At 33.6% G+C, this 8,597-nt stretch overlaps 1 protein-coding gene across 1 annotated transcript in view; it reads right to left on the reverse strand.

Moving 5' to 3' along the window:
• The window catches only part of LOC132934817 (uncharacterized), a 31,144-nt gene extending 24,792 nt beyond the window's left edge, over positions 1 to 6,352 (reverse strand). Inside the window, exon 1 of the mRNA XM_061001187.1 lies at positions 6,044 to 6,352. The gene's annotated coding sequence lies outside the window, so the exon portion shown is untranslated. The remainder of the gene's footprint in view (positions 1 to 6,043) is intronic.
• Between the last annotated feature and the right edge of the window lie 2,245 nt (positions 6,353 to 8,597).

The raw sequence follows: 8,597 nt of genomic DNA on the forward strand, positions 1-8,597 counted from the left end.
ATACCTATTCAATGTTTAGTGATTATGATAACTATTATTATAAAAATGCCTAGGTATTGTTTGGATTTCGACATTTCACCAGTTATGCGTATAATATGCGTACGGTTATTATTGAAACTATAATATATATTCATACTATGAAAATTGAATATTTTGAAACCATTTCACCAGTCAGACGAACGCATGATACAGTATGAAAATCTAATGATTTTGCATATTATTATACCTTTGTGACAGAATAATATGACAAAAGTTATTGACTATGCAATAAACGCGTTTTTGAACAAAAAAACAAAAGCCGTTTCTCGACATATATTACCATAGATTTTGTTATGAAACGAGCAGTGTTAATAACGTATACCTATACAAGTCTTTAGTATTGAAAATAAACATATAATAGTACATCGAATATGTTTTCCTAATGTTTTAACTTAATAGGTTACTTAATTTTCTAAACTTATGAACTTAACTAGGTTAATTTACAGTTGCTAGCTTAGTAACTTAGCTTTTCTCAGTTGATTTAAAAATAATCCAACAAGTTAATCATTTTTTGAAATTGTTCTTTTTCGTAATTTGTACGTAAATATTAATATAAAATACAAATAAAAACAACCTAATACTATAATAATATAAACATTTCTGTTATTTTCTTGATATAATAATTTTGAATGAATAGGTATATTTTAGTTGATTAGATAATATTACTTTCATTAACTTGCCAACCTTTGGTTAATGACACCGACACCGAGTACGTCGTGGCTGTGGCGGTAGAAGTCTTCATTTATATGGCCGTCTTCTTCATCACTGTGGCTGTCTTCTTCATCGCTGTAGTTGTAATCGTCATCACGGAATAAGACATTGAATATGCCATCAAAGAAAAAGGCTAGAAAGTAATTCGATTCGTCATCCCCGTCATATTCTTCTTCATCTTCGGAGTGATAACTGTCACTATGATATATTTCGTCAGAGTCAGATTCTGAATCCGTTTCAAAGATATCAGTGCGATGAATTTCGAAGATCGATAAGCAGAACAAGACCGTATGCAATACGGCAACTGTGATTAGCAGTGAAATTATGAACAAAACGTTTTGAATCACTGGCGTCAGTTGGATATCGTGGGCCTGACTTCTGTTGATCAATGGAAAAGTGCTCGTGTGATTTGACTGACTCAATAGCTTCCAGAATTCGTCGTTAAGGTAGAGTTGTAGTTCGATATATGCAAATAACGTTAAGGTCGGCAGCGCGTATGGAAAGTGATACCAGATTATTGTCAAGACGGATGGACGAATAATGATCGTTCGACGGTTATCCATGGTTCTTGGGTTAAGATATCACAGTTGATAACTTTGATTCCTAATCGACTGGCAATTGACAATAACTATACCACACACCTACCTCTAACACAAATTGTATGGACGGTAAAATAAATCAAACTGGAGCGAATCTACACAAATATCTACGGTGCCCTCGTGGACGTGACTATATTAATATATTATACGACTGTGTGATGTTGAATCAGTACCTGAGTGAATACAGTGGCTTCGGTGCGGCCGTGGCGCTTCTGTCGGTGGTGGGACCGGTTAACGCGTGGCGTCGGTGACGAAAGGTCGAACAAGGTGTGTGCCGTGTACGTGTGAGCGACAAGTGAGCAAGGGGTTTAGTGGTGGAACGTTCGTGCAGAAGGCGCTTGAATGACAGAGACGACAATACGAATGAAAGTGAAACGGCGCGACTGTGTGGCACTGTGGCGCCGGTGCTCGATCGATATTGAAGACTCACCGCGAACGCCCTCTAGCGGTCACGCCCGCCCCTCTAGTTTTTACGCGTTTCCCCACTATCCTTTCGAATTCATCCCGATTCCCCCCTTCGAACACGGTCACGATCCCTCGATCGCTCCGACTATTATAATAAAGCGGAGTCGTGACAAAACGCAACAGTTGCCCAGGGACCTCCCCCCAACCTGCTGTACGACCTTCACTTCTTCTTTCACCACTCTACTGTCCACGGACGACCTTACCACATAAACAGTAACCTCGCCGAATAATACACCACGAGAAACCGAGTAGGGCGGAAATCGATTAGGTTGGGAGTATTATTGAACACGGTAGAACAGGTATATTTAGGTACTATAATAAGTTTATCGCTTATATACACCAGCTTATTAAGCTTCCAAAGAGAAAATATTTTTTATTTGACTTGTAGGTAATATTATTACACAACTAACATATTAAACCATTGTAAGATGTATATAATATTATATATATATATTATAATATGCAATATGTATGAACAGACACACGCATACAATTAGAAGATCGATTGTATAGGATTAACATATTTTATTCGTTAAGTAAATTATCTGCGATAACAGCAAAGAATATGTTTTATACAAGTTTTAACTCAAGACAACGTATAAAATCATAACTATAATGGTTGAACCATTTTAATATTACGGAATTCACCACCAGATTTTATAGACCTTTCATTATATACACTACTAACCTAGTCGATAAAGTCGATAGCCATTATATATTATAATTCATAGAAAATATATTATATATAAGTAGGCGCGAGTGAGTAAGGTAACTCTTTTAATACAACCGATTATAAATGAAAGACGATACAACAATATATTAAATTATATTATTATACATATGTATATCGTAAAATCCATATTGGTTTATCGTGCAAGCTTATAAATATATAATGCATGTAAAACAATTATAAATGCCAATAGGCTATAGGATAATACTATAATTATTGTGCCTATAATATAATATATAAATATATATTAATATAACAGTATTGTACTTTTGTAACATAGAGGTTCAAAATTAAAATGTTTGAATTAAATTCAGTATGAGAATTAAACATAGGTTAACGATGCAGTAATAAAACATATTAGTATGAGGAAAAACAATTATGACAATTTTATCAGTAATATAATAGGTACGCGCGATAAAGCATAATAACGAAAAACGATTTTTTAAACTTTTTAGTGTCAAAATAAATAATTTAGTGATGTCGATGTATATGTTTTCAATTTCAATAGACGATAGACGATAGATGTATGCCTACAACCTGTTTGGTAATCATAACAGTCCGTATAAGTAATATTAAAAATGTTAAAACTTATTATAATAAATATAAATAATTTTACCAGCTGTATGACGACGGTGGACTAAAAGTGTTTACCAGCCTTGTCATTGCTGTTGTTGTAACTGGTGGAGTGGTTGTTCCAAAACGTCGAATATCACCATCAAAACCCCTCGAAAAACGTACAAGAGGAACACAATTTCGAAAATCTTCACCCCCGCCATTAAAACCTTAGAGAAAAAACTGTTTTCCCAACACCAATATAGGTATGGCATAAGTGGGCCAAGTGGCATTTGCGATTCCTCATTTGATACCCCATTAGTTGAAATGTCAAAGGCGTTGTCGTAGTAGGAGTCGAAGTTATAGATACAGCTAACACATGACATGAAGATGAACACGATATTGACCCAGTCCACCATATTGTAGTCGTATATAGAGTAGACCGGCTGTGATAGTAATATTATAGTATTAATATTATTATAAATCCAAACGACGGAAGCAGTTAATCATATAGAAAATATGAAACTATTAAAGGTGATTAAGCACCCGCATGTGTTGTCACCATCTTACAGATGTACAACATAACAAAAACTGTTTTGCGCGGAACAACGCTGTACTCCTTCTGTATTTATAGTTGAATTACCAACATTTCACAACGCATAGGGTGGTACTTTATCTGTCTCGTAGTGTTTTCATGTTTTATTTATAGCTTTGATTTTTAATAATTAAATGAAAAATAACATAATGTTCTCGATCTTTAAAATAAAAATCCACGAAACGGATAAAGTTTTTCCCTATGCGTTGTGAAATTGATAATTCTACTATGAATACAGAGAGAGTAAAGATGTCCAGCGAAAAACAGTTTTTGCTATGTTATATATTTGTATGACGGAGACTATACACATTCGGGTGTGATATCTTAATATAATAATATTAATGTCATGGTATAGAAATTAAGAAGTAATATCGCGAGACTGTACTGGAAGAGATCCATACCGAAACTGGGTAAAAAGTGGGCACAACGTAATCGCAAAATACACTATTGTAGATAAAGGCTTGATAATTCGAAGGTGGGAGTGGAGGGGTAAGTCTGTAGGGTGCGAGACGTGAACTCCCACGGTGGCGGCCCACCCAAGCCTCAAGCTCTCCACTCTCCACTCAGTCAATCCCTTTCAACTTTCCACCCCTTCACACTAAGCTCCACCGCCACGCCCTCCATTCTGTGTAATGCCTGATCTTACACCAATTCCACGTACTCCCCTCTCTCCCAACCCTCTCCGCACTACTACGGGTAAATATAATCATTTGTTTCAACAGTTGTGTGTACCAAGCACATGCTTCCCCCCTTTGTCACTAGGAAAAGTGAAAGTATTAAGTACCTACCTATATATTATAGACCCCTATATATATTATGACAATTAAAATATAATCAAACAAAGAAACGCGCTTGACTACATCGATTCACGATAATGGGTAACGACATAATGGTACAATATTATGTTATGATAAAATATTACAACGCATTAATAATTTATTATATACTATAGGTATTCCAGATTATTTAATAATTATTAACGCTTATAGTAATTATATTTCAATAAGGTAGGCATTATTGTACAATTATTACAATTTACAGTTAATTCAATGTCCTGCTATGACCAACTATTTTTATTATATCATATAATACTCACGGACGTTATATTAATATATTATTATTAAAATTAATAAGTTCGGGTAACTGTAACTCTAGTTTTGTGAAGTAAAATAGGCGCAGATTTCAGATAACTAAATAAGTAGGTAGGGAATTATCGAAAATTGTATTTAGTATACGAAAATATGTACCTAATTACTGCGGAGAAAATATATGGATAAGTAAGTATAATTATATTTAGGTACATAATATATTATTGTATACAATTAAATATACGGTGAGAAATTGTATATTATGTGATAGGTTACCCTACTATTAGTGTGATAATAAATTTGAAGCATTTCAGATGCTGAAATAATATAGATTATAGGTGAATAAAAGTGAAATTACTAAAATTTAAGAAAAATCCCAGTTAGTTAATTTATTATATTTTATTACTTAAACACATTTACAGCCGATAAATTTATTAAAAATGTATTTAGTTTTTTTTTTAAAATTAATTACCTATATATGAATTCATAATTAATTAGCGGAGTAACTAAACTATTTTTATATTTTGATCAAAACAATATATAATATATAAATGTAATATTTTTTTTTAAATATAACTACCGGTACATAATGTCATACAGTTAATAATTTCATATTCTTTACTATTATTTTTGCTTTATACAAATTCTTGTCAAAGGAATTTTTATTAGTTATACCAATTTTATTACCAACTAAAAAGTAAAAATATCATTCTTCAGGTACCTACACTAAAAAATATACTTAGGTACTATTTAATAGCTAATATTATATCTAATCTTAATCTAAGTATTATACTATAGGTGCCTAAAGTCAAAATGCAATATACTATATAAATATTGAAATTAGAACAAACAATGATAAAAAGAACCCTGAATATGTAAAAATTGAAAAAAGTTCTAAGTAAAAAATAAAATATAATGTATTATTAAAATTTAATAAAGGAAAAAAATATTAGTAGCACATAAACAATATATTTATTTTTATTATTATAAATCATTAAATATACCTACTTAGTTAAAATTTGAAGAATTTTAAATAAAATAAGAAAATATAATTATTACCAAAATGTCAGAAGTTTATAATATTATTGAAAAGTACCAAATAACAAACAAGTATTCAAATGTAAATTATAAAAATACCTATAAATAACATCCGGAATTAAATTAACGACATCATATTATATTTAAGATTAATGATATCTATATAGTATATTGCAATAAGGGACAACATGTTATAATATAATATAAAATAAAAATATAATATTACCAATAGGCGACTGGTTGACGGCAGGCAGACGGCGTAGCAGAAGCGGTCCTAGGACCTGCGGAAGTTGCCCACTAGGACCAGCGGAAGTTGCCCACTTGGACCAGCGGAAGTTGCCCACTAGGACCAGCGGAAGTTGCCCACTAGGACCAGCGGAAGTTGCCCACGACCTTTGGCTGTAGTCGTTGTCGTCCTCGAATTGATCGTCAGTAGGCGGCTAACCGCCGGTACCGAATCGTAGGTGTAAGTGTTGCAATCGAAAGTTGTGCCGCCGCCGCCGATGAGAAACAGTGCAGAGAACTACAGCGAGTAAGAAACGACGGCGACGGACTGACGTTAGCCGGGCGAGCGAGCTCTTTAAATACCGTTTCTGCAGGCCCGGGCAACTCCGAAAAAGACCGCCCTCGCCACCGTCATCCACCGCCGAAGACGCGCTGCACGTACCCCACACCCTCCAACCGCACTCTGAGCTACCCGCCGGCCGCCTGCGACAAATTACCGCGCACACCTCCACACACCTCTGCCCGACGGCCGTTTGACAAATTTTAGGGTCCACAAACCAACCAGCGCTCACACCACCCCAAACCCTCTGCAGGACGAATACCTATGACTTTCAATACGCATGCGTGCAATGTTCACCCCCTGAGTAATAATAATAAAACGGGCCTGTAGCGAATAAGAGGCGATGTTTTACCACAGTGCGCAAGCGCGTGACCCGGGCAAAAGCTCGCAGACGTCCCCCTTGCGCTACGCTGAGGTCACGATTGGCTCCCGAGCGCGACGCCCACCATCTCCGCCCACCTAGCGTGAAGCCGCCCCACACTTACACGAGCCGCGGCCTGGCGAACGGTCGAGCGGTCGGCCACGTGCCACCGTCTACTCATCCCGCACCGCTGAGCATAAGTCCCTTTCGTCCTTTCCATCCTTTTCGTTCCGAAAATTCGTGTTCAACACGTAATAGTATAATATAAGTACAGACAAAACACCCATCAATAATGTTGTGCTGACACATTGCCAATATATACGGTTAAGCCCGGTTAAACCCGGTTATATGGTACGGCATGATAATACAATTTATAATACATCAATGTGATGGGCAATATTGGGATATTGCCACAGCTATACAGTACGCTATAATATACGAAAGTACGAATGACTTTCGATCATGTTTGTTCGACAGTTTGTTCTTCGACATTGATGGAATGCACTGTGATCCAACACAAGCGTAAATCTTAACATAATACGTCATGTTGGTATACCTACTTTATGTATATAAATATATAATATTATTTATTATAGGTACAATATGCAGCAACATTTTCAAAGAAGATTGTAACAATACGCGTTATATTATTATACTGCTATTTTGTATAATATAGGTAACACACGCATTTTCCGATTAAATTGATCAAATTATTATACAGAATATTATAATAATATAATTTACTATTAAAACTATAGAACTGACATTTAAATTGATTAAATATAATAATACCTACTATATCACTATAGACTATAAAGTATAGGTTATATATAATAGAAACAATTATGTTTTTTCAAGAAACTTCAGTTATATCAACAGAATTAACTGACTGTTGGCATATTATTATGATATATTAACATAATTTAAGCTCTAGTACTATATCTGAAATAATAATGAAATAACTTCAGATTCATTTGTAGAAACAAAATCATTAAAAATGATACGAGGTTGAAGAATGATACGTACGAAAACTGATCAACAGTTTTTAATAATTATTTTCAGATGAAAATAATATTTTAGCCCTACAAAGAAATTTCAATTATATTATATAAGAAAAAATTATGGTTTTGACCAAAATCCATAATATATAAGAACTTGAATATAATTTTATTAAAGGTCATATGATTTGATCAACACATTTTCCTTTTGATCTTCTGAAATTTGAATTACGATGAAGTACCTACCAACTTATACTAAAATGTATACTTATATATCATATTGTTATTTGTAGGTTTCTTTATTATAGTCGCAATCCGACTAAAAATAAATAATAATAATAATTACATATAGCCTAAAGGTGCAACATTATTTAGCTTCTAATAAAATTAGTATAATTAGATAAGTAGGTCCAAAAGTCAATTCCAAATGTAAACTGATATTATACGAAGTATAAGATATAATAAATAAATATAAGTATGCATTGTACTTTGATGTTAAATAGTATAATTACAATACAATAAATTATAATAATTAACGATACATCAATATTATTATGTGAATCAGTAATAAAAATAATTATAATTAATAATAAATTAATAATTATAAACTAAACACAGTTATAGTACTTTTCTTAATGATGTACGCATCCCGCTTTCATTGTGTACGACTCCCCAAATATTTACCGTGGCTATCGACATTTGAACATTATGACCAACAAAGTGGAAAAAATAAGGGTATAAACAATACAAATTTAGTTACAGAAGTAAATATTTTATAATTATTGAAACATGGCAATACAACTTAAAAAAAAGGTGGGTAAGTGGATGTCACTCTGCTGTACAGTAGGTTACAAAT

Source organism: Metopolophium dirhodum, chromosome 1, assembly GCF_019925205.1.
Source record: "Metopolophium dirhodum isolate CAU chromosome 1, ASM1992520v1, whole genome shotgun sequence".
In the NCBI taxonomy this organism is placed as follows: domain Eukaryota; kingdom Metazoa; phylum Arthropoda; class Insecta; order Hemiptera; family Aphididae; genus Metopolophium; species Metopolophium dirhodum.